General features: G+C 35.3%; 1 protein-coding gene and 1 long non-coding RNA gene across 4 annotated transcripts in view; one reads left to right on the plus strand and one right to left on the minus strand.

Moving 5' to 3' along the window:
• LOC105338195 (uncharacterized) overlaps positions 1-21,684 on the minus strand; it is a 410,054-nt gene that overhangs the window by 170,657 nt on the left and 217,713 nt on the right. The gene's annotated exons all lie outside the window — the stretch shown is intronic.
• Positions 1-21,684, plus strand: part of LOC136273505 (uncharacterized) — a 41,524-nt gene that overhangs the window by 918 nt on the left and 18,922 nt on the right. Inside the window, exon 2 of the long non-coding RNA XR_010711665.1 lies at positions 14,735-14,788. This is a non-coding gene — a long non-coding RNA (uncharacterized lncRNA). The remainder of the gene's footprint in view (positions 1-14,734; positions 14,789-21,684) is intronic.

Genomic DNA, 21,684 nt, shown 5'->3' on the forward strand with positions numbered 1-21,684 from the left:
TCCTAAAAACTATGGTCCTTTCCCGATCTAATGATACCTAGAGTGCAGGATTTAACGTCCGAGAAGAATTAATACGAGGCGACCGAAATCGGGAGGTAGCGATTTTTTCGAGTTTTGATTCCTCCCTTGTGTATTTTATAGTATAGAGGTGGTATATATAAAAGGTTGAAAAAACTTCGTGACGAGCCCCTGTGGACATACCTGTTAACCTTTCAAAGCTGCTATGTAGGAGAATCTCCCCCTTACCAACTTGGCTAAGGGGGAGATTTTGTGTAAACGACGTTTTTTTTTACGTGAAATGCAAATATATATTAAAAATACAGTTAGACACCTTATTTTACCATTGTAATTAATGCATTTGTAATCATTTTAAATTTTATTATTTCTATGACTACCAGTGTGCAATTATAACTTGTGTTGTGTTCAGAAAACTATTAATTTGTTTGCATGGTACAATACAAGAAGTCAATAGTGCCACCTTTTATATTAAGTCTTCTTATTGTTGAGTATTGAACCATCACTGCATGCTGACATCTAGGGTAAACACAGAAAATTTATTTTGCGTATTTTGAATTTGCAGTGAAACCCAGTTAAGAAAATACCAGTAAATTATATTCATTAAAATTATTTTTTGCCTTATATATAGGACAGATTTTTAATTCACAAAACAACATGTATTTCTCCAGTGTCATTTAAAAATGATCTCTGTTGTAATGTCTATATCATCCCTGTAAATCATAGTACCGGTACTATAAACTTTAAAAACTCTTGTGAAATGCTTTTACACTTTTTCCTCGAGCTTCACTTTTATCAGTAGCTTGTATAAACACCCAGTGTTCCAAACTCACTTTGAGTTTTACCGAAGGTGCTGGCCAGACAGAATTAGTCACGACTCGCTGCACGTGGCTTGGGTGCTTTACCTGTGCACCTGTTAAGTGACACCACTGGCTGTGTATTGTTTTCTTTGGTGTTACAGAGTAAAATCAAGATGTTTTAAGCTTTCATTTATCATAACTAAATACGTAACTGATTTAAGTCAAAACCGGAAGTAATCGTAAAAAGTAAACTGGACTATAACATGTCATACCATCATACCATGATCACGGTAGACAGTACTTGGATGGATTTTAATATATTCAAGCTACACAGCAGCTTTTTTTAAGCTCAAAATCAGAGAAAAACCCACAATGGTTGATGAAATTTGCATGTAAAGATTCAGAATTGGGAGGGGGGGGGTATGAGGAAGACAAATACGATTGTGGGAGAAATTTGTCTCCCGCGCGGGAGATAGGTTGGATGCGGGGGATCTTAGATTTTTAGGCCGTTTTGCGGGAGTCTCCCGCGCAATGCGGGAGGGTTAACAGATATGTTATGATGAGGTTGATTATTGTACACAAACAAAGCCAAGTTATAATTATTTGAGATTTTTGTGTTACTTCACAAGCCAAGAATTTGAGTTTCAAAACAAAGGTCAATGAATAAGCTCAGAATGAACAACTTTGTATTGCCAATATACCTATGATAACTTTCATTGCAAATGTTTATAAGTTTGATCTTGAAGGGATGATAAGAATATTAATAATTTGAGTTGTGATTTTATTGACATGATTAAATTGACTTCAACAAATGAAGCACCGATCAAGCAGTCGTACTCTTTTTTTTTTAGTCCCAATAATTGGTAGCCTTTAGAATCCATTCTTATATCTTGAAATGTCGAGACTCAAGTTCATTAAATCTTAAACTACATTATATTAAATGCTCATATCATAATCACTGTAAACTGTGAAGTCTAAAAGTATTAGTCATAACTAAACCACTTTTTATCGTGGGCGCTTAATATGTGCCGTATTAATTTAATATATGCTCTATATAATGCCATATCGTTTCACCTTTATATGTATTGCTTTTAGGTCATCTGAGTCACTCAGATGGCCTACTGCAACTGGTCTTCGCCCATGGATGTACGTTGTGCGTTTACAATTTAACATTTTTAAATTCTTGTTGATAACTTCCGGGCCATTTGTTACCACTTTGAATTAAAGTATCTCTAGGATAAGAGGATTCTAAATTGTGAAAATGACAACCACCAGGGGGTCATTGTCAGAGCCATGCAGATATGCCAAAAAAAATTCAAATACTCAAAACTGTTCACACATGTTGGAAAAAAACCCAAACTTTTGGTTATAATGTCCATTCATGAAGCCCACCTAAAATGTGAAATTCATTCAGACCCCTAGATCAGGGTCATGCAATGGTCTTAAGTTGCAGGGGACTGTTTTTTTTGATACAATTCACTAGGGATGGGACGATCCACCGATGCATCGCGATATTTATTTTGACGATATTTGGATCGATACATTTACCATTAATACAACGATACCTTACCGAACTTTTTTTATTTTTCAAAAATATCGGAGCTTCATGTATCGGCTATTTTTAGTCCGCGCACCTAATATGAAAGTACAAAGATTGCGGAAAACCTCGTAAAGTTTTCAAAACTGTTAGGAAGCTAAATATGGAGTGTGGAAAACTTTTGGAATACTTGTTTATGAAAAACTAGTGTACACGAGACTAAAGTAATTTGTAAATTGTGCAACGCTCATTATGAATATAACAAAATAACTTTGGACATGCGGTAATACATCGGCAGGTTGAATAAATTTTAAACTTTTATTCATGTTTTCATTTAATTGCAATGTATCGTGATATGTATCGTATCGCATCTCATGTATCGTGATATGTACCGAATCGGCTCAGTACAGTATCGTCCCAGCCCTGCAATTCACTGTAGCAAGGGATGTGTCGTCGGAACTGTGTAACAGGGTTTGAAATTAACAGTCGCCCACTCGCCATTTGCAACTATTTAGTTTTCGTGTGGGCGATTTGAAAATGCAATTCCAGGGGCCCACATGGCGATTAAACAATTCCTGATGCCAACACATTTTTTTTTCCAAATTTGTGCGAATGTTTGTATTTAGGTTGATCACTCAGACGCTTATCTTTATCTATCCTCACTGTAAAGCCTAAACGTCTTGATGATCAAGACTACTGAAGGTCATTATCAGTCAAGCGTAGTGTAGATACAAAGTTGTGAAAATCATGACCCCTGAGGGTAGGGTGGGGCCACAATGGGGGGGGGGTCGAAGTTTAACATAGGAATATATAGAGTAAATCTTTAAAAATCTTCTTCTAAGAAACTAATCAGCCAGGAAAGCTGAAACATGTGTGGAAGCATCCTCAGGTAGTGTAGATTCAAAGCTGTGAAAATCATGACCTCTGGGGGTAGGGTGGGGCCACAATGGGGGGAGGGTCAAAGTTTTACATAGGAATATATAGAGTAAATCTTTAAAAATCTTTTGCTCAGAAACTAATCAGCCAGGAAAGCTGAAACATGTGTGGAAGCATCCTCAGGTAGTGTAGATTCAAAGCTGTGAAAATCATGACCTCTGGGGGTAGGGTGGGGCCACAATGGAGGGAGGGTCAAAGTTTTACATAGGAATATATAGAGTAAATCTTTAAAAATCTTTTGCTCAGAAACTAATCAGCCAGGAAAGCTGAAACTTGTGTGGAAGCATCCTCAGGTAGTGTAGATTCAAAGTTGTGAAAATGATAATCCCTGGGGTAATGGTGGGGCCACATTGGGGGGGGGGGGGTATTAAAGTTTTACATAGGAATATATAGAGTAAATCTTTAAAAATCTTTTGCTCAGAAACTAATCAGCCAGGAAAGCTGAAACATGTGTGGAAGCATCCTCAGGTAGTGTAGATTCAAAGCTGTGAAAATCATGACCTCTGGGGGTAGGGTGGGGCCACAATGGAGGGAGGGTCAAAGTTTTACATAGGAATATATAGAGTAAATCTTTAAAAATCTTTTGCTCAGAAACTAATCAGCCAGGAAAGCTGAAACTTGTGTGGAAGCATCCTCAGGTAGTGTAGATTCAAAGTTGTGAAAATGATAATCCCTGGGGTAATGGTGGGGCCACATTGGGGGGGGGGGGTATTAAAGTTTTACATAGGAATATATAGAGTAAATCTTTAAAAATCTTTTGCTCAGAAACTAATCAGTCAGATGATTCTTTATAATTGTTAAGACTTTGGCTCCAGGACAATTCTTCGGCCTCACAAGAAGGTTCAAAGTTTGATGTAGCTTTTTATCCCATTTATAAACAATTGTTAAGGATCTTTTTGAGAACTGCAATACTCAACATGTGATATGACTATAAAATTATCCTGTTAGAAAAGAGACTAATGATTATAAACATAAGAATATCCAGGAGGAAAAATGGATTTTATTTATACAGGACCTACATGTATTATTGTACATTTAAAATGCACCAGTTAACCATTTTATACATAAAAAATTAAAATGATCTCAAATCGTGTCCAAGTCTCTTTAAAGTTTTTGAAACAAGTGACCTCTGATGATGATATCTAAGTTATTACTGGTTCTAATTTCACTAAACTTGCATGGATGATGCGTCTTATGATATTGATGCACCTGACAGTCTTGAATGCTGAATCTTAGCCATTGGTTTCAGATGCTGGATGATGTTTAGTTTTTAGCTCACCTGAGCTGTAAGCTCAAGTGAGCTTTTCTGATCACTTTTTGTCTGATGTCCGTCTGTCCATCCATCCATCCGACTGCCTGTAAACTTTTTACATTTTCGACTTATCTCCAGAACCACTGGGCCAATTTCAATTCAACTTGACACAAAGCATCATTGAGTAAAACAGATTCAAGTGGAGATAATTAGGATTTATTGAAAAGAATCTGGGGGTATAAGCCGAGCCAAATGCCCTAGACCCTCTCGTACGTCTTATACGAATTTATAAACGTACGAGTTAACTAGGCGTTTAAACGGAGGACAGTATTGTCCAAATGAAAATGTCCAAAACTGCGAGAGATGAGTAATCGACATTTGGAAGACGTAAGTGCGTTTAAATTTTGTAGTATCTATATATACTTATATAATTTAAAACTGGCAAATTTGTAATGACAATAACTGACTCATTTATAGAGTTTAATTAAATGGTAATGTTGATTACTTTCTAACAATATTTTATTAACCGTATAATTTATCTCAGTGTAAATAATAAAAATAATGCAGTTGAAAAGGAATGATCTGCATCCCCGCATCAATTTAACAGTATTTTTGAAGATATTTTAACCTAAATATATAAACAAAGCAAAGATCAGTTAATAATTTTATTCAGATTCATCAACGTATTCCCCTGCATCATCAACACTTGTTTCATACCCCCTGGTTTCAATTACATTACAGTTATGAAGATAGCAACCCAGGTACCAGATCACACTACAAATGTGAGAGCAAAGTTCTTGCTCCGCTCTTGCACTGGCAGTACCATGATGTCACGGCACAATCTGTGAACTTAATCCACAGATTGTACAGGGTACTGCTCGAGTGTCTAGATTGAAGCCTACAGTGAATCAGGTCGGATTCCATTTGTGACACATCAATAGCGTACTGACCAGTCTCATCGACATGTTCTCTAATGTATTATGAGTTTGCCTGGCGAATTTGATAGGTTCCAAAAGTTAATTATCTAACATCTTCTTCCGACAGAGTGGGAAAATTAACTGCAGCATCATGTGCATCGATTCTCTTCCAGGATTTAGAGTTAGCACGATATTTGTAATGTGGTTCCGTATCACAGAGATTTTTCAAGACATTTTCATTTTTCTTTGCCATCATTAACATTTGGAAACCATTACCAAGATCGTTTGGATCATCTGATTTTAAGGGTGGTCTGTATTTATTGATCAAAGAACATACGATTCTAACATAGTCACCTATGGAAGGAATGTGCGAATTGCACACCACATTGTCCAAAAATCGCCATTTTTTAAGTCGACCGTTTGCTGCCTCCACTACCCATCGGATTTTAGTAACCAATCGTGATGAATTTGCATCGGATGTAGAATGTTGTGTGCAGGACTTTGGTAAAAAGACTGGCATTTGTGTTTTGAACCCGCATTCATATAGAAAATCAATGGAGTCACGAAAACCTCTATCAATTACCAGAACATTGTTTTCATTGAGAAAATTCAAAATATTGCATCTATTTGTCTCCATTATATTTTTTATTATAGAAGCGTCATTGTTTCTACCATTTGCTAAGTAAGGCCCAAAAACTTCTAAAATGTATCCGGTGGTTGTTGTCACCAAAAATGGTTTCACCAAAGGCCGTCCTTTGTGCATAGAATAAGAAAGTCTTTGGAATTTATACATTGAACTTTTTTGTATGTATATTATACGTACTGTCTAGAACTAATATGACAGTGTCTGATATGGGATCTGAAAACAGCTGTTTTGATATATCTGTCGTATGATTATCTATGACATTTTGTCTAGTAATATGGTCAAAACCAAGGTTGTGTGGAACAAAATCTTTCATAATCGCTTTTCGAGCACTTTCAACAATTTCGGCTACTTGTCGCCTACATCGAAATCCACAAAGAGTAGCCAGCAACCCATTTGATAAACCGGACTTCAACTTGAAAAGAAGAATACTAACAGCGTTTCTAACTGTTCGATTTTGTGTATTTCTCATTGACGTTACATGTAAAACTAGATCGTCGAAATTGAGTTTGGAGATTCCCAGTAAAGAATTGTAATCTTCATCTTTGATAAGTTTATCAAAACTTAAGTTGTAAGTGTTACATGAACCCATTGCTCTTAAGCGAACGTGTTCGAGTAAATCTTGTATTTCTTTAGATGACAGTGCAGAATTGTGTTTCTTATATTTATCAAAGTCAACATGTAAATGATCAATATTAAGCCGTTTTCCAAGTAAATGCTTGCGACAACATTTGCACCCAACTGGTACAAGCAATTGAAAGTGAATGAATGCATCCATTCGTGCTTCTTTTGGTACAACTACTATGTTATTTCTTTCGCAACAAAACACGCATTTGTTATGTGACTTTCCTGCTGATACAATGGGAAGTGAAATACATGGCGAGTTAGTTGTTGAATTTCCTTTAGGCGCACACTGTACCTTTGATTTGGCTTGTATTCTGCATTTCGTGCATATTTGACTGCTTTTGTCCAGTGTATGTCCCTGTTGTGTTAACAAGGCTTTCAAGGATTGAGGGATGTAACGTTTTGTCTTGCCTTTTAATTGTTTCTTGCATACACAACAACCGTATCGTGAAGGTCGGTCCATGTCTGTTTACAATGTGAAATCTTGCAGTCTCAAAGAGACTAGCATACATTTCATACTTAACAAAAAGTAGTAGAAAACGAATATCAAATAATTTCAATTTTAATTATTATTAGCAATTTTTTATTATTAAGTAAAAAGGAAAAAAAACGTTCGAATTTTTACGATGTAAACAAAACATATCCCCTCCCCCTTCCCCCCGAAAAAAAAAACATCGATCACGTGTATGATTCGAACACCCGCTTTAACATAATTACATTTGTTCAAAGACTCCCCACTTACCACTACACCACTGATTTGCTTATTTAAAAGCTACAAAATAGTGTATTGTATTGTTATCGGTATTACGCGAACAACTGGACTTAGCTATTTTAAGACTGATCTTAAAAATTAAAAGAAGAAAACTTACTTTTTACCATAGAGTGGGTTTTCGTACCATTTTTTCGAAAGTCGAAAAAGATAAACGTTTACATGTGCTATCAATATTTGTATTTTAAAAAGTGGTACGATGACCCACTCTATGGAAAAATATAGTTTGAATATCCGATTTCTTTCCTATTTTGTTGCTAAATAAGCATATAACTATTTTGTTGTCTAAATATCAATTAAATGTGAAGTTACTTTTTGTGTGTTTTGGCAATACTGAATGCATATGATTACCTATATTTTATAAATGTAACTAAAGTGAAATTTGTAAGAAAAATAATTTTGTTTATCAGCGATGTAGCCTCATTGCTGTCAGCTCGCTTTTCTCGGCTTATATACAAGCGGCGTTATAGAACTCAAGTATCAATGCGCCATTGAATATATAGTGCCATTCTGATTGTTACGTATTTTCAACCAGGAACATATATTCAGTACGCGTTTTAAAAATATCAACAAATCATTACTACAGATATCTCTTTTACACATTGAAAAAACATCAACATCAATTAAAGAACAAAACAAAGATTAATACACAGGTGAGATAGACTGGCAATGCCTGCAATGTATGATTACTCGGAACTACTCGGATGTCTCGCGCACTCGACAGTTTGTATGGAGCGTAGCGGAATCAGCCGAGGATTGCCGATTGATGTATGATAGGGACAGAGGACCAGTCAACCGATGAGATAATTTGCATAACAACAGTTTGTTCTTCAATTTAAAAGCGGTGACGTTAATTGTTTGAATATCGGAGGTAAAAGAATGTAATAATTTCGTATATAAAATCTTTATATTAGAATGAGAGTAAGTGGCTGTCTTCCTATAGCTAGGAACAAATTTCGTATTTTATCACTTGATAAAACGAATAAGACAATTTCCAACTGAATGAGGAAGAGCGCGCCACCTTCCCCATGTAGAATGGCGATATTTAACAACTTTTAGTGATACTTTTTTAAATTAGCTACCCTTAGCTGCAATAATATAGCCCTCTCCGATTTTTTTTAATATCTGATTTTTACTGGAGAGGTCTGCAATTCCATAGGATCTCCGTATCGGTGCAAAATTAATTTTTAAATGCGACTGACTTCGGTCTGAAAAGATCGATTTTATATTTGACTTCCTTTAGATAAAATGATTTTTTAATTCAGGTTGAACAAACTAACCTATATATTTACATTTTCCAGTGTTTTCGTCTGTGATAACACTACGTATCGATTTTGTACTATATAACCCATAATACAAATGACGCCAAATCGAGGCGCCAGCGGGGTTTGCGTATCTATCATTTAAATATATAATGGTACGATGGCTTAAAATTATATAAATATAAGTAATAAGGAATCATTCTTTGAATATTATGAGATGATAATTTCGGTCGGGGTGTGATCAAATCTATCATAAAGCCCTTCGGGCTTTATTGGATTTGATCGCGCCTGACCGAAATTATCACCTCATAATACTCAAAGAATGATTCCTTATTCCTTATATAAATCAAAACCAGATAAAACACATCAGCATGTTTACCAGTCGTTTTTTTTCACAGTTCTCGTGTGAATGTCAGTGTAGATCTTGCCTCCTTCTATCACTAAAACATCATTTAAGGAAATGGTATATAATAGAAATTCATATCTACCGTGTTAATTATGTTTATAATAGGGGAATTCCTATATTCAGTTCAAGATCCGCTCCTGAATTCTCATTGGCTGTCCAAAAATAATCCCGGTCAAGGTCAGTAAACATGGCAGACAAATTCAACTTATGTTGTTGACATACACGAAAAATAACCGATATATGGACTATACTTGATATTTTTGATTAATTTATGCCATAGACATCTACAATGTTTGAGTTCAGGTAAGAAATGCAAATGTTATTGTCATTTATATACGATTTGAGACAAAATCGTTGTGGGAGTGAATCACACTTGCACCATTACGGAGATAATATGGAGTTGTAGCCCTCTCCAAAAAAAAAAAATCGGGAGAGGGCTCCATTATTGCAGCTAATCTACCCTCAATGCGATGCGCCGCTCAGGCCTTCAGGCCTTTGATTTTTCTATGGACCTACGTGGGCATTTGCCTCGGCTTATTCCCCCAGATTCTTTGCTGATATTTTTAAAAAAAATTCTTTTCAAAAACTATTTGGGAAGAAAAGCTGAAACTTGTGTAGAAGCATCCTCAGATAGTGTTGGTTCAAGTTTGTTCAAATTATGGTCCTTGGGGGTAAGGTAGGGCTACTATGGGGGGGGGGGGGGTCGAAATTTTACATAGAATAGATAAAGTAAATCTTTAAAAATCTTCCTCTCAGAAACCAATCAGCCAGGAAAGCTGAAACTTGTGTGGAAGCATCCTCATGTAGGTTAGATTTTAAGTTGTGAAAATCATGACTCCCAGGGATAGGATGGGGCCACAATTGCGGGTTGACCTTTTACATAGGAATATTTAGTGTAAATCTTTAAAAATCTTCTTCTCAAAAACCAATTGCCCAGGAAAGCTGAAACTTGTGTGGAAGCATCCCTAGATTGTGTAGATTCAAGTTTTTTTAAAATCATGGTCCTTGTGGTAAGGTGGGGCCACATTTGGGGAAGGGCGAATTTTTACATAGAGTTAATCTTTAAAGTCTTAAATTCTCAGAAACAAATCAGCCAGGAAAGCTGAAGCTTTTTTGGAAGCATCCTTATATAGTATGAATACAAATTTGTTAAAATCATAATCCCCAGGGAAGGGTGGGGCCACAATGGGGGGGGGGGGGGGGGGGTTGAACGTTTCAGGGGTGGGATGGGGTCACAACAGGGGGGGGGGGCAAAAATATACATAGGAATATAGATAGAATTTTTTTAAAAATATCTTTTCTATAAAGCACATGCCAAGAAAAGCTGTAACTTTACTAAAAGGAACCTCAGATAATGTAGATTCAAATTCTTTGAAATCAATATCTTGAGGTGTAGGGTGGGGCCACATTGGGATTCCAATTTACAATTGTTATATGTTTGATGTAGGTTTATATCCCATATATAAACAATTGTTTCGGATCTTTTTGAGATCTGCAATGCTCAACAAGTGATAAAGATATAAAATCATCCTATTAGAAAAAGGACTTGATTATAAACATAAAATATTCAGGGTAAAAAAAAAGGATTTTTATTTATACAGGGTCTACATGTAAACTACATTGTCCAGATAGTTTCCATATGACTCCATTAAGCTGACTTATCATACCTATTGTTGCTCAGGTGAGTGATGTGGCCCATGGGCCTCTTGTTTGGATGTTTTAAGGCAGGTCTTGCATAAATTATCTAGCACACTTTTTGCACAGTACAGTTTATTTTGTGAACAGACGGTTCACTTTGTGAATTGTACGGTTCGCTTTGTGAACGGTAAGGTTTGTTTCTTGCACAAACGGTACGTTTTAGAGGTGTAGTAGCACGTTTCAGGGTCTGTAGTACATTTAACTTTTGTTTTGACAAAATAAGGCAAGCCCCAGATAAAGGGCCTATCGGATGCTAAGTAAACCTTGTCCTTCCTCACTCAAACTTGCTTGATAGATGTGATTGCTGATTACGATATATTATATTTTATCATATCCTATTTTTAATTGACAATGTAATGAATAATGTGATATAGTATTTTATCAGATATGATATTGTATCATAAGATATGATATTGTAAAATATTATATGATAGTGTAACAATATATAAAAAGTGCCTGTTTGGGAGGGTAACAGTTGAAATTGACACCCCGAGAAAACCATTGTCAACCGACGCGAAGCGGAGGTTGACAATGGTTTTTGAGGGGTGTCAATTTCAACTGTTATCCTCCCAAACAGGCACTATTTATTTTGTTATACTGAATGTCTTTTTTAAAATTTTTAAGAAAATTTTAGCCTACTGCTTTTATATAGGAATAACGTGAATTCTACAGCGAACCGTACGCGCATAATTTTCGCGCATGTAATATTTTTTAATGTTACCCGTTGCCAAGTGCGTTGCTAACGCTGAGGGTAATAGTAAATATTATTAACTGCGTCTTAACCAATCAGATTTCAGTATTTAACATGAAAGTATAACAATATATAAATAGTGCCTGTTTGGGAGGGTAACAGTTGAAATTGACACCCCTCGAAAACCATTGTCAACCTCCGCTTCGCGTCGGTTGACAATGGTTTTCTCGGGGTGTCAATTTCAACTGTTATCCTCCCAAACAGGCACTATTTATTTTGTTATACTGAGTGTCTTTTTTAAAATTTTTAAGAACATTTTACTGCTTTTATATAGGAATAACGTGAATTCTACAGCGAACCGTAAGCGCATAATTTTTGCGCATGTAACATTTTTATGGCTTACGGCCATCTAGTTGCCGGATAATCTTTACGGCAAAGAGTTCAGTTATCTGAACATGCGCGACAAAAAATAGTTCTATTCGAATGTTGCAAAGTTAACTGTATGTTGTTCATAATAAATATCTTTAAGCAAGATTATATTTTCCATATGTTATTATCACTTATGTTATTGTAACCAATATGAATTGACTTTATTTAAATAAACTCGAAATCCAACGCGAATGAATATTAACTGCAGTGTTTTCCCTAGGCCGTTTTTGCATAGGTATAGGCCTCCGCCATGCATCACACAGTGCCGCCATGCTTTCCGCTATGCATACTTACATGTATTATAAGCAAAAAATCTTTTCCCAATTATTTCAGATCCTAACAGTGATAAGTAAATGTAAAGTTGTCGTTATTTCGTTCAATCTTCATAAAAACGTTTGCACCCGCAGAGAGCGTCGCTAACTTCGATCGACATCGATCTCAGCAAGGGGGAAAGTGTTTAACGGTTAAAGGACTGAACTTATGATTGAGATAAATTAAAACTGGGATTATAAATCGGTAATAAATGCATAAATAGAGGGGCTTTTAATACTTGTTTTAATGTAATGTGCCTTCTTCGACGCCTCCGCCATTATCGAATGTTGGGGATTTTCCAAGATCTAAAAATAGCACAATGTTCCCTCGATGGAGTTACCTTGGTTGTGCTATGATTGAACTGTTTATTTGTCGTCAAAATATTGGAAACTTGAGACCAAATGTACTCAAATAAGAAAACAATATACAGTTAAGCTTGATTGCAAGTCATATACGGAAGCGATGTCACAAATACAAATATTTTACTATAACATAGAGACGTCGACGTATAGTATGCTGACTGCAAAGTTATAGTGCAGTAATCAATTTTAATCAAATTTGGTGTCAAAACAAGTTTGCTGTAATTGCATAGTTCTGCCTGTTTCTTGCCCCCCCCCCCCCCCCCCCCCCCTCCAACGAGTTTATCTCTGTACAAAGGGAAAAAAATAAAACAGATTAAAAAAGTAGAAAAAAACCCAGAAAAATATGAATAAATATACATTTATGAAATACAAATAAAATGGAATAATACTTGTTGGTGTAGATTTCATGAAAATTCATTAATTATAGTACATAACATGCAGTACATTTCATCATTTGGTTATATTATTTTTACGCGCAGTGATTTCGCGCTGGCTGTGGCGCTGTTACGTCGCACCGTGCACCAACTCTCGCGCAAGTTCATAGTGCGTAGGAATACAAGGTATACTGATATTTGAGAGCATGTTGGTTTTAAGTGTTTTTGTGTCCTATATAGTTGAATGAATTTACAGTTAATGTACTTAAGTCGTTGGATAAAAGAAAGAAACAAATTGTCTCATATTGGAGTTTGAGTCTGACATCATCATTATTATTTTATGCAGTCTATGATTTTCCTAAAAGCAATGGTGGTTTCAATTAACCAATTGATAAAAGAGGCGTCCAGATTTCAATCCTGTCTGTTTCGGTCACTAAGGTTCGACCAATCAACAAATGGGGCATGTTGATATCGGTCCTGTTAGTTTTTATAGATCTATGAATTACATGTAGCTAGTTACTTTCTTTAGAGCTATAAATAAACTAAAGTTTCCGTAAGAAATAAAGGGAATCATACTCGATCCATGTAAATATAGTCATGTCTAACCCGTAAGCCATTATGGCCCTTCAGGCCTTTGATTTAATGTTACCCGTTGCCAAGTGTGTTGCTAACGTTGAAGGTAATAGTAAATATTATTAACTGCGTCTTAACCAATCAGATTTCAGTATTTAACATGAAAGTATAACAATATAATAATATAGCACTGAGCTCTAACTTCAACACTGTCATTCCTCTTAACCTTGTAATATCTATTTAATACAATGAATCTGTTTTGTTGAGAAATTCAAATGATTAAACATCATACATGGCAGACACAGCTGTCTAAATAACTTCACATTGTTTTAACTGCCAATTTTGTTGCCATTTGATTATTGTCGGCATCTTTATTGGTAAGAAGTATATCGAATTGTTCTTCATCAAGTGATGCAAATTGTGCCATTTTGTTTTGCCTGCAAATGATCCAACTGAATGCAGTGAGAAACATGAAATTTCATTGGATCATAGAATAACGATAACGAATCATCTCAGTTTGGAAATCACCGATCTATTTTTAGTCCTATGTAGCAAAAATCAAATGTTATATTGACCTCCTCACGTGCAGGTGAACATAACGTTCTGTTTTTTCTACATTGTTTGGTATGAGCCAATCAGAGAGCTAGGAATTAATCAATCATATAATAACATATGATATATCATAGCATATGATCTGTTGATTTGATATTGTATTATATTTTGGTATAAAAGATCATTAACTATGATTTTCATAATTCATGTTTTATGATCAAGTTGTTCTTAGAAAGATGATGCATCATCTTGGTGAGCTTTGTAATCTATGATTACCTATGTTTTTTGTTTTTGCTTTTTTTTTAGGGGGGGGGGGGTTCTATCAAAGTTTTAATTAGATAAAAATCTTGAAAGTGAGACAAATATAACGAAGTATAACGAAGTAAATCCTTTGCTCCCTAGGACTCTGTAATAACTGAACCGAGTTTTACTGTTAACTTTAAAACTGTTTAGTACAACAGTCACAGAGGTTGAAGAATGTTGAAGTAATGATGTCATGGTCTATGTATGATTGTATAACACCCTTGAAATGAAGTCTACTTGGTACTTTAAGTTTACTTTTTACACAATTGTATATTGTAGATGCGATTACAATCATTCAAACCAGTCCAGTCCAGTCCATACAGTATTGTTAAGGTATGGTGTAGATTTTTGCACTGTCATGATTTGAGATATATTAGTCAAAAACTATATTTTGAGTAGAAATTATAGATTTCATTTAAAAAAAAGAAATGCTATTTTTGGTGATTCATGCTGGAATGAAGTTAGTTTGCATTGCAGAAAAAATACATAACCTGCATTAGAGAGTTATCTAAATATTTTCTGCGATAATTGTTTCTAGAGCCTGCATGAATCTCCAAAAGTAGCTTTATTAGGTCACCCAAAATGACTCCGGTGACCTATTGCAATTGGTTTTCGTCCGTCATTATGCGCTCAGATTTTACATTGTGTGTTAACTTTTAAATTTTAACTCCTTCAAATCTAGATGTCCAATATTTAAAAATGTGGAATGATGCATATAGCCCCAAAGAAACTTAAGGGGCAGGGCAATAGCCTATAGGGTTTTAATGTATAAATATTGTAATCCTCTCAAAGAATAAATCCTATAGCCTAGGGTACTATGTGAAACTATTACTAATGTGTAACTATTATGATCCTCTTAGTGGACTTTATCTATAGTCCATGCAATGTCCTAATGTGTAATTGTTATAATCCTCTCAGAAGACACTATCAGTATTCAGGGCACTAAGGTGTAAAGGTTAGTACTAATGAGTAACTGTTCCAGTTATCACAGAGGACTTTATCATTTGCTTACTTTACAAATGTGTAACTATTGTGATATTGTCAGGGGACTTTATCAACAGCGGAGGGTACTAATGTGAACTTGTTGTGATCGTCTCGGGAGTCTGACCCATATAAACCTCTTGGTAGACAATGTCAATAGCCAAGAATACTAATGTGTAACTGTTGTGAATCTCTCAGGGGAGAGTATCAATTATACTTAAGTTACTAAAATGTAAACATTGTGTGTTTTTTAATCAGAGTATACAATATGGCACAATTTGATAAAAATATGTAAGGCAGATATCATTTTTTGCAAAGTAATGCCATGAAATGATAAACCTAGGCATGACTTGAAATTTCATTAAATTCTTGCATTGTGAAGCTGTGTCAACTCATTGAACACAAACTCAGGGTTTTTAGGCAGAAAAAGCAATTTAGCAATTGAAATTTCAAAAAAAATTATCTTATATAAAAAAAATTATTTATGAAAATGACATGAAAAGCAGTTATACAATTAAGTTTTTAAAATACAGGGATGAGTGGGGTGAAGGTCAATATTACGGCGATTCTTATAAAATTAATATGTCGTTGTCTTCAAAGCTCTTTTTTCTACAATCTGAAACAGTCTTTGCGTTTAACTTTTTTTACTACAAGCCCATAGGGCAAGTGAGGTTACAAAATCTGGTAGCCCAAACAAAATTTTATTAGCCCAAATCAAGAACAATAAAAACAACTTGACAAAAAATGACTTATCATATTAAATTATATGATAATAATATTTAGTTATCCTTTTTATTCAAAAAATTACCTTTCACAATTCATGATTTTTTTATCTTTGATATGTTGTAGCCAGTGATAATAAGAAATTTCTAAACTGAATTCATGATTATTTCAAATTCTGCATGTTAAAAGCAGAAATGGGTCAATAAATATCTGATTCCTGATTATCAACTCATCTCAGTACTTTGATTCAACACGTTGTCAATGATAGACTGGCATGCCTGCCAGACTGGCAATGCATGATATCGTAGGATAGAGACAAAGGACCAGTATGTTTCAATGACGAAGAAATAAGAGCTATTTGCATTATATCGCCCATTATTAATTCACGTTTGTACTCAAAATCCACTCCAAGAGATCCGATGATAGAAAGGGTCTTCTCGCTTCGCGAGCTGGGTTTTTCTAAAAATAGATTTTATGCTTAACATTGAACAAGGTTTTCTCCGTGTAAGTTGTCGAATTCATGGGCGGCAATTGAACAAAAACTACTTTGATTTGTTTTATTTTGTAAACATCAAGAAAAACTTAAGAAATATATGTGTAAAAAAGATAAGATTGTTTAAGCATTTCAAATTGGCAATCACGCAAACAAAAGAGGTTAATGCATGCACTATTTTCATTAGCGCATGAATAATGTAGTGCAAAATATTCGCAGAAACAGCTATGATAACAAGGATCGCTCGCGAAGCGAGCCGACTCAAAAATGGTATCATAATTTCAATTACCGCCGGAAACAACATACTAGCCCATCGGGCATGCGTGAAAATAATATTTGGTAGCCCGATCCTGATTTTACTAGCCTCGGTCATCGGGCTACCGCTTAATTTCGAAGACTGCTGAAACTGCATGAAGTAATGTTAAGTGTCTGCAGTGTTTCACAGGGAGACATTACTGAGGGAAAAGCATAGGATTATACTGATAATCTGATATTATAATGAATTATTGATGAATGAATGTGACTCAAGTACAGTAATTGGTTTTAACAAAGATACTGATCAATCATGGATTTCGATTTATTATAGTCTGCGTGCTTTATTCAGCATGGATATTTTCTTTCTTTCAATAATTAAGGCTTTGATATTTTCATTCAAAACCTGGTGTTTTATAGCAGTTAGCTGCTGGAGTATAATCTTCTCAATTAAATAAAAAAAGAAAATCCATTTGTCATGTAAGGAATATTTTTATGTAACATTTACTCCTATAATGCAAGAGAGAGAGAGAAAGAGAGAGAGAGAGATTGTGTATTGTGAATTCACTGGGTACTGTGGATTCACTATCTGGAATTTATTGACATTGTCTTAAACGCTTAAATAATTCATAGCAAGCAAGTAGAAATTGTGTTACAGTCCCTAAAAACGTTATACTTTTCCATTTTTTTTATGCGCTCACAGTGCATTCAGTTGGCTCTCTGCTCTGCTCCTTTCATGCTCACCGTTCACAAAGTGCTCACCGTGTGTTCACAAAGCGTTCACCTTGCGCTCTCCGTTCTTTCGGCTTATAATTCATTCAGAACCAAAGGCTCAAGTGAGCTTTTCTGATCACAATTTGTCCGTTGTCTGTCGTTATCGTCGTTATCGGCGTTGTCATCGTTGTTGTAAACTTTTCAAATTTTCATCTTCTTCTCAAGAACCACAGGGCAGATTTCAACCAAATTTGGCACAAAGCACCACTAGGTGAAGGGGATTCAAGTTTGTTCAAATGAAGGGCCACACCCTCTTTAAAGAGGAGATAATTGAGAATTATTGAAAATTTGTTGGTATTTTTCAAAAATCTCTTCTCAAAAACTATTCGGCCTGAAAAGCTTAAACTTGTGTGGAGGCATCCTCAGGTAGTGTAGATTCAAGTTTGTTCATCATGGTCCCCGGGGGTAGGGAGGGGCTACAAGAGGGGGATCAAGTTTTACATAGGAATATATAGAGAAAATCTTTAAAAATCTTCTTCTCAAAAACTATCAAGCCATAAAAGCTAAAATTAAAATGGGAGCATCCTCAGATAGTGTAGATTCAAGTTTGTTCAAATCATGGTCCCCGTGGATAGGGTGGGGCCACAATTGGGGGATAAATTTTTTATACAGGAATATATAGAGAAAATCTTGAAAAAAAATTCTTTTAAAAACTATGTGGCCAAGAAAGCTCAAATTTGAGTGGAAGCAATTCCACAGATAGTGTAGATTCAAGTTTGTTCAAATCATGGTCCCCGTATATAGGGTGGGGCCACAATTGGGGGATAAATTTTTTATACAGGAATATATAGAGAAAATCTTGAAAAAAAATTCTTTTAAAAACTATGTGGCCAAGAAAGCTCAAATTTGAGTGGAAGCAATTCCACAGATAGTGTAGATTCAAGTTTGTTCAAATCATAAACCCCGTGAATAGGGTGGGGCCACAATTGGGGGATACATTTTTTTTACAGGAATATATAGTGAAAATCTTTTTAAAAAATCTTATAAAAACTATTTGGTCAAGAAAGCTCAAATTGGCGTGTGACTATCCTCAGATAATGCAGATTCAAGTTTATTCAAATCATTGTCCCTGGGGGTAAGGTAGGGTCACAATGGGGGATAAATTTTTATATATAGAGAAAATCTTTTAAAATCTTCAAGTTTGTCTAAATAATAGTCCATTTACCTGGGGTAGGGTGAGGCCACAATGGGTGATGAATTTTTACATAGGAATATATAGAGAAAATCTTTAAAAATCTTCTTTTTAAAGACTATTTGGCCAGAAAAGATTAAACTTGTGTAGAGGCATCCTCAGGTAGTGTAAATTCAAGTTTGCAAAATCACAGTCCCTAGTGGTAGGGCGGGGCCGTGATGGCGGTTTGAATTTTTACAGAGGAATATATAGAGAAAATATTTAAAAATATTCTGGAAAAGTTTTCGGTCCAAAACTGACAGTACCGAACTTAGTGTGAAAGCACAGGTTATGCAGATTTAAGTTTGATGAAACATGATGATTCCTTAGAGAAAAGTGGGGCCACGAAATGGGGGGGGGGGGGGGGGGGGGGTATATAGGAATAGAGAAAAATCTTCTTACAGGTACAACAACAAAAGGGGCTTGGTATTTACCAAAAAAAAAAAGGTGGATAAAAATTGGCAGATTTTCAATTTTTTTTAGCAAGATCTACTGTACTTAGTTGTCAAGATATTTTGATACTGTTATGCTAATTTGATCAGAATTGAGGCAATTGTTGCTCAGGTGAGCGATGTGGCCCTTGGGCCTCTTGTTCTTTTTTCAATAACTGATGGGCTGAAATAAATACTGTTGAGATAATTCTGAAGTACAGTACAGGCAACGCGGATCCTTTATTGGCCCGCGTTACCGTCACGGTATTTTTATCGTTCCCGCAATACACCATCGCGGTTTTTGATCGCTGTATGGATTGCGACCGTGATGACACCGCGACAGTGTGATTTACCGTTATTCCTGCTGCTGCTTGTTGTTGTTACTTTACCTGTACTGTACATTACAGGCAATGCGGGTCGCATAAATCCACGTCAAACATGCGACTTCAGAATTAAGCATAACATCTGCATTTAAATTGTGGTCAATATTATCATAAAATTAGTAAATCATATTTATGAAATAGAATTTCATGAAATCGGAAACTACATTCGAATCACAACATAACATGAGTATTTCGCCGTTAAATTTTTTGATGTGTAAATAAGAACACATATCATTGTATTTGACGTGCTTTATTCAGTTATTATTTCTATTAGTTGATAATCCGGTTTTTCTAACAATGTTAAAATTAAATATTTTCATTAGATTAACTCGTATCAATGCAGAGCAATTTCATCTTCTCATTTTATAAGTTGACACGCATAGTGCCGTAAACTGTCAATACATGTGTATGTTTTAAATTGAGAAATGAACAAATGTCGGGAATCAACTAACAAATCTATTTTCCATTCAATAATAAAATTATCATTCATATATAAAGTTGGTGCTGCGTTAAAGCACATGGAATCATAACGTGTTATGTTAGTATGCGTTTCCTGTGTATACATATAAAGTTTAAGTCACGATAATTTTCTGTGTATACATGTAGTGATTAACAAACTCAGGGTAGAAAATGACATGCCCTTGAGGGTTTTCACACCTATTCACTACAAAAGAAAAAGTCTATATCGCGTATGGCTTCGTCTAATCGCACAACACCTTACTGGAGAGAGAGAGAGAGAGAGAGAGAGAGAGAGAGAGAGAGAGAGAGAGAGAGAGAGGCGTTTAGGCGTAATTTAACGTACACTTATGTGAAATATACTGATATCCAATACTAAATATTCATAAAATTAGTATTGATAAAAAGAATATGGTACACTGTGATTGAATCCATCATGCAATTTCAGATTTGAATCCACGTGCTGCACCTGTCAATCAATGTAGCCCGCTAGCTCTACCACGTGTTCCCTCCATGATAAAGTTTCATTCTATTAGTTTTATTTTTAATAAAGAAAATAAGAAGTATGTCTAAGAGTTAAGTTTTTTTACAATGTTCGTGATGCATGATATACTGTGTTTGGAAAGTTAAATTCGTTGTGTTTTTTCTCTATCTCTCGTTTAGTTAATAATGGAGGTTTTTTGCGGGAAGAAACATCTTAAACCCGTTTAGCGATTAAAGAACGCAGTAAAATGAATCAATTATTTGATATAAATATTAGTAAAATTGTTTTATATGCATGTATGATTCTTCTTGGTCAATCGTTACACAGATTATCTACCTGTCTCATTCCTGTGTATTCTGTGCGTTCAAGCGTAGAGTGATTTCCTGTCAGTGCAATGGTTTCACACCTTTGTGTAAAACAATTGGGACTAAAGTCAAATAAAGTTAACTTCGACAGTCATGGTGGCGGGGTAAAGTTACGAAAACGGGAAACGGGTTTACATATTTGTAGTAGCTTTATATTCAATAAGATTGCATGTACATGCACACATAAAATGATAGCAATACATTTAATGAAATGTTTAAATGTTTTTTTTATCGGCATGAAATATCAACAGCAAAACTTCCAAAACATTTTCTTAATTTCTTTGAAATGTGTAAGAACATAAGAACGGTTTAACAACATTTTCTTCTCAAAAAAATTATCTAGTTATTCTGTTAAGAGAGAGAGAGGCTCGGTCGCGAGCGAACGGTAACCTCCGTCACGATGGGTAGCTGGTACACCATCACGACAACATGACAAGGGATACCCACAATATCTTTCGATTACATAATTTTATGCAACTCTGGGTATCTCTAAGGCCCCTTACTCTCTATTTGTTATACATGTAATTCAGTTCAGAAAGATACACGTTAATTTGATTTTTTGCATTACGATGGGGCGTATTCGAAGGTGGCTGGAAGACACTCGGTATCTTCCATCTCTCGCAGCTTGGGCCTTATGTCCTGCTCACATCCAGCATGCAAGACCACAGCTAAGGCCGGCCCCACTGAACGTCATACTCATTTCCACACTGAATATT

This window comes from Magallana gigas, chromosome 3 (genome assembly GCF_963853765.1).
Source record: "Magallana gigas chromosome 3, xbMagGiga1.1, whole genome shotgun sequence".
In the NCBI taxonomy this organism is placed as follows: Eukaryota; Metazoa; Mollusca; class Bivalvia; order Ostreida; family Ostreidae; genus Magallana; species Magallana gigas.